The following is a 6,461-nucleotide window of genomic DNA, read 5'->3' as shown; positions in this document are numbered from 1 at the left end:
TTTTTTTTTTTTCTTTTCAGTTTTTAGCCAGGACTGGGTTTGAACCCAGCATATGGGGCTGATGCCTTACTCCTTTGAACCACAGGCACGGCTCCAGATTTTTCTTTTTTAACAAATAGTGCTAATGCTTTTGTCTCCTTGTGGTAATTGCTGTAGGTAGTCCCGGACTCCTGGATCCTTGTGAAAAGGATCCCTTTGATACCTTGGCAACAATGACTGACCAGCAGCGGGAAGACATCACATCCAGTGCACAGGTACTAGTACTCCTAAGCCCCAAAGCTTTGTTAAGTTACTGTCCTTTTAGATTTAAGTCACTATATAATCTTTCTTTTTTTTTTTTTTTTTTGAGACAGAGTCTCAAGCTATCGCCCTGGGTAGAGTGGAGGTTGGATTGAGCAACCTCCACCTCTTGGGCTCAAGTGATTCTCATACCTCAGCTTTTCTATTTTTAATAGAGACAGGGTCTCGCTTTTACTCAGGCTAGTCTCAAACTCGTGAGCTCAAGCAATTTGGTGTGAGCCACCGTGCCCAGCCTATAATGTTCTTTTATTTCTTTAGTAAGAACACCCTCAGAGAAGGTATTTTAAAATTTGCTTTTTACTAGATTACACTATAAAATCTTAAAATTTATTATTTATGTTGTGTGTCTAATATAAAAATACAGCAATATTTTCATTCTCATTGAATCTTGGTATTAAGGTATATATCAAGATCAGCAGAAACTCCTATATCCCCTTGGTTACACAGAAGGGGTATGCAATGATGGTTATAGTCATTATTATAATTTAGCCTTTCTTCCCCCTGTCCACTATAGTAAAAGTGGGAGCACCAGAGTCCAACTCCCTAGATTTGTATATCAGCTCTGCTATCTTATCTATAAAATGCAAATATAAACATCTTGTCACAAACAGTATTATTGGGAAGGTTGTTAGTATGTATATTAGCACCTCATATATAGAAGGATCTTAAATGTTAGCAAGTATCATCATCATTATCAATTATCAATCATATTAGAAGAGTAGTTACGAAAAAAACGTGAACTAGTGAATAAATGAGGAAAAAATCAAGTTGCTATAGCTTTCCTTTTTTGATTCTAGAAATACATTGAGTAGGAGGAAAAGGCAGACTATGAACAATAATAATCCACTTAAAGTAGTTGAAAATTGTTGGATTTAAGATCTCGATTTGTTGTCTTTTCTGGCAAGGGTTTGGAAGATGTCAGGATTAATGTAAATTTTTATACCAGAAAGTGTTTTGAAGAAAGTTATAGAACATTATGGATAACTTATGAGAAGTTATCCAGCATTACTGTGACTTTGCAATTTAGCCTTTTTTCATATTTTGCAATTACAGAATAGTGTGTGTGTGTGTTCTAAGCAAGTGATCATTTGGGCATTGTCCACTGTTAAGCAGTTTAGACTCACTGAAAACGAGTTAGGAGGTTCGGCGCCTATAGCTCAACCAGCTAAGGCGCTAGCCACTTACACCTAAGGTGGCGGGTTCGAATCCCCAGCCCGGACCTGCCAAACAACGACGGCTGCAACCAAAAAATAGCCGGGCGTTGTGGCGCGCCCCTGTGGTCCCAGCTACTTGGGAGGCGGAGGCAGGAGACTCGCTGGAGCCCAGGAGTTGGAGGTTGCTGTGAGCTGTAATGCCACGGCACTCTACCCAGGGGTACAGCTTGAGGCTCTGTCTCAAAAAAAAAAAAAAAAGAAAGAAAACGAGTTAGGAGTACCGGTACATTTTTTTTGTAAATACCAGATCTTTCTGGCTGAAGGTAAATAAATAGCCCATTTAAAAAGATATCAGCCAGGTGTGTGGTGGCTCACACCTATAATCCTAGAATTTTGGGAGATTAAGGAGGGTGAGGCAGGGCAAGAGCAAGACTTTATCTCTACTAAAAATAGAAAAATTAGCTGGGTATTGTGTCAGCCTCTTGTAGTCCCTGCTACTTGGGACACTGAGGCAAGAAGATTGCTTGAGCCCAGGAGTTTGAGGTTTGCCTGATCTCACCTTAGCTTAAACAACAGTAGGGTCTCATTTGGCTCTGAGTTCTGCTGACAGCTTGATACTGACATTTGGTGTGAACCTTTCTCATCTCCTTCTTTTAATTAAAAAAAAAAAATTGTAAATAATTAAATCAATTCCAGATAGAGAGGAAGATAGGGCTTAAAAATTGATTTTAATTTTCAGAAAGAAAAGTTTGATTCTACCAAATATCAAGACATTCTATAAAGCAACAAAAATATAAACAGTATAGTTATGACAAAAGTAGAAAAATAAACTTTTGGAATGGATGAATCTAGAAGTGGACCATTAGATATAAAGGGACCAATGTACAACAAAACTGACACTTTAGATTAGTGGGAAAGGTTAAGTCATTGTCGAGACAATTGGCTGATTATCTGGGAGAAAAAAGACACACACAAATTATCAAGGTATCAAGAGAAACACAATTTTACATAGGGAAGATATTGTAAGCAAAGTGTAAACAGAGGAAGCCATGAATGATTAGACCCAGAATCTCACTCTGTCACCCCAGCTCGAGTACAGTGGCATAGTCATAGGTTACTGCAACGTCAAACTCCTGGGCTCCAACCAGTCCTCCTGAGTAGCTGGGACTATACTAGTGTGCAGTACTGTGCCCAGCTCATTTTTCTGTTTTTAGTAGAGACGAGTCTCACTGTTGCTCAGGCTGGTCTCAAGCATTCCTCCCTACTCAGCTTCCCAGAGTGTTAGGATTATAGGTATGAGCCACTGCACCCAGCTGAGAATTTTTGTTTAATGTATAGTATCCAGAATGAGGAAGTAGACTTGCATACACATTATTAGTGGATAGTTAAATTAATCAGTATTATGTTTTTGGAATTCCATTTGTTAATATTCACCAGTTTTACATATTCAGCAGTTCCACTGCTTAAAACTTCAGTTAAGTTTGGTACATTCACATGAGTATAACTGCAGTTCCTAAATTATATCCTTTCTACCACATATCTAAAGAGGTTATCACCAGGCACTCTATTAAAGCAAGTATTTCTGTCTTTATGGAATCTTAAAAAATACAAAAGGCAAATAGCTCCCATTTTTCAACACCCTGCTTCTTTCCTTTTTTTTTTTTTCTTGAGACAGAGTCTCACTTTGTTACCTCCGATAGAGTGCTATGGCGTCATAGCTTATAGCAAACTCAGACTCCTGGGCTTAAGAGATTCTCTTGCCTCAGCCTCCAGAGTAGCTGGATTACAGGCACCCACCACAATGCCCAGCTGTTTTTAGAGGCACAGTTCACTCTGGCTCAGGCTGGTCTCAAACTTTGAGCTCAGGCAGTCTACCTGCCTTGGCCACCCAGAGTGCTACTATTACAGGCATGAGCTACTGCACCCAGCCCTGCTTATTTCCTTGATTATCACTTGTCATTATTTTATTTTTCTTGTGTTTATTTCCATTAACTGGCAAGCTTCATGAAAGCAGAAACTTTGCTTATTGTTTACATTCTGGCATAGTAAGTGCTTAAGTCTGTTAAAGTGAACAAATGTATAAATGCATGGTGAATTGAAAAATGTTGAAGAAGCATAGTTCTCTTTTTGTGAAGCTAGGAAGGTGAAAGTCAGTGCACCCAGTGCCTGAGCTCTGAGTACTGAGTTCTGTATACTTGGGCATCGAAAGAAAACATGGAGTGGGAGAATACGTGACCATGAACAAAAGAAGGGCTCACTCAGTGACAGAGACACTTTTCTTTTGATATGTGTTGTTTCAGGATAGTCTGTCTGTTTTTGATGAACATAAATGTATTCAAAGAAATATTTTTTGACTTGGTTTTATTTATTTATTTTTTGCAGTTTCTTTTGGCCGGGGCTGGGTTTGAACCCACCACCTCCGGCATATGGGGCCGGCACCCTTGACTTGGTTTTAGAAAACAAAATAGCACGCACCTAGAAAAGCCTGAAAATAAAAATATCAGAATATATGGATTATTGCAGCATGCAACTAATTTATTGTTCTTTCATTAAGCATACTTTTTTATATTGTTATATTGGGGTGTTAAACATGATTACTATTTGAGTTTTTTTAATTAACTCTAAATTCTGACTTTTTTTGTTGCAGTTTGCATTGAGACTCCTTGCATTCCGCCAGATACACAAAGTTCTAGGCATGGATCCATTACCCCAAATGAGCCAACGTTTCAATATCCACAACAACAGGAAACGAAGAAGGGATAGTGATGGAGTGGATGGATTTGAAGCTGAGGGGAAAAAAGACAAAAAAGATTATGATAACTTTTAAAAAGTTTCTGTAAATCTTCAGTGTTAAAAACAACAGGTGCCCGTTTGTTGGCTGTTTTTCATTCATAATAATGTCTACTTTGAAAAATTTATCAAGAATTTTAAAGATTTCATGGAAGAACCAAGTTTTTCTATGACATTAAAAAGTTAATGTACAGTGTTAGGTATTATATGAATGGAAAGACACCAAAAAAAAAAAGAGAGAGAGAGAAGCATTGTGCTCTGACTAGGGGGAAAATTGGTTCTGATTTTTCCCCCCATTATTTTGGTTTTATTTTCTGGTTACCCTAGCTCTACCCTCCCCTATTTTTGTGTCTTTTATTAACTAGTGCATTGTCTTATTAAATCTTTACTGTATTTAATGCAAGATTTGTGCTTCAGTTGCTCTATGTATTTTGATATTTTTATTTAGACATTTTGTTTGCTTTTGACACTAGTTGTAAGTTACTTTGTGTTATAGATGATATCCTTTACCCTTTCTTAATATTTTACAGCAGTACGTTTTTTTGTAACGTGAAACTGCAGATTTTTTTTTCTTTTGTTCTATATGTGAAGGATTACAACACAAAAAGTTATTCTGCCATTTGAGTGCTCAGAACTGAATGTTTCTGCGGATCTTGTGGCATTTGTCTCTCTAGTGTGATATATAAAGGTGTAATTAAGACAGATTTCTGTTAATTAATCAAGTTTGCTGTTAGTTGTGCATTAGCAGTATAAAAGCTAATATATACTATACAGTCTTGCAACAGTTTTAAAGCCTCTGCATAATTGATAATAAAAATGCATGACGTTTTTGTTTTTAATAGACTTTTAAAATTATAATTTTAGGTTTAACACGTAGACTTTGTACAGTTGACTTTTTGACATAGCAAGGCCAAAAAATAACTTTCTGAATATTTTTTTCTTCTGTATAAGTGGAAAGGGCATTTTTCACATATAAGTGGGCTAACCAATATTTTCGAAAGAACTTTATCATTGTGCAGTTAACAACAGTAACTAGCCCTTAATTACAGTGACAGCTCCTTATCGGTGTGTGTGAGATTACTCTAGCAACTATTAGAGTATAACACATTTGAATGATCTCCCCCACACCCCATCACCCAGATAATTTACAGTTCTATTAACAGTGAGGTCAGTAAAGTATCACTGATAAAAAATTAAGATTACGGAAAAAAAAACCAGAAAATTATTTGGTGTGGCCATCTTACATGCTTTTATGTCTCCTACACAAAGCTAAATATTCTAGCAGTGGTGTAATGAAAAGTTACATCTTACTGTTGATGTATGTATGCTCTGATACACAGACGTCATTTTGTTGTCATGGCACTACAGTGAAATACACAAATAAAAACAAATTCATATAATGACTTAAATGTATGATATGTTAGAGTTGACATCATAAACTACTTTTGCTTTGAAATGACTATGGCTTCAGTAAAATCATATTTAAATTTATTGGGCACTATATTTTGTTTGTACTCTTGATCTGTTTATTAATTACCTGAGCACATAATCGCTAGAAAATTTTATAGTTTGATACCATATCGGTTCGGTTTCTTTCTTCCTAGGGTCAGAATCTTCTCCCCAGAATCTTAGAAGGCCAGGAAATACAGGATACCACTGGGAAAATAGAACCAGAGACCCAAGCTTTTCTTGAATATCAGTTGAGTCTCTAAACTCAAGAACTGAAACTTCTTGCACACTAATACTCAAAGGAAATGCTCATTGGAGCTTTTCAGAATAGGGATACTAATATAATGCAAGTATTCCAAAATTCGAAATACTTATCCTAAGTATTTTGGATAAGACATCCTCAACCTTTACTATCATATAACTTGGACAAGATTTTAAGATTTTCTTCTTTGTTTCCTTCCTTCCTTTTTTTTTTTTTTTGAGACAGTCTCACTTTGTCATGCTCAGTAGTATGCTGTGGCATCACAGCTCACAGCAACCTCCAACTCTTGGGCTTAAGCCATCCTCTTGCCTCAGCCTCCTAAGTTGCTGGGACTACAGGCACCCACCATAACACCCAGGTATTTTTTTGCTGTAATTTGCCTGGGGCCGGGTTTGAACCCTGTTTATGGGGCCAGCACCCTACCCACTGAGCCACAGGCGCCACCCCCTTCTTTTTTTCTTTTTTCGAGACAGTGTCTCACTTCGTCACCCTTGACAGAGTGCTAT

The 6,461-nt window shown here is 37.2% G+C and overlaps 1 long non-coding RNA gene across 1 annotated transcript; it reads left to right on the top strand.

Annotated features, from left to right (window-relative positions):
• The first annotated feature begins 94 nt into the window (after positions 1-94).
• On the top strand, positions 95-5,735 carry LOC111726379. The gene is made up of 2 exons (XR_002774166.1): positions 95-254; positions 4,102-5,735. It is a non-coding gene; the product is annotated as an uncharacterized LOC111726379 (long non-coding RNA).
• Positions 5,736-6,461: the final 726 nt, after the last annotated feature.

Source organism: Otolemur garnettii, unplaced genomic scaffold, assembly GCF_000181295.1.
Source record: "Otolemur garnettii isolate 467f Iridium unplaced genomic scaffold, OtoGar3 scaffold00063, whole genome shotgun sequence".
Classification (NCBI taxonomy): domain Eukaryota; kingdom Metazoa; phylum Chordata; class Mammalia; order Primates; family Galagidae; genus Otolemur; species Otolemur garnettii.
The sequence above is the reverse complement of the archived record's forward strand: the minus strand, read 5'-3'. Positions and strand labels throughout refer to the sequence as shown.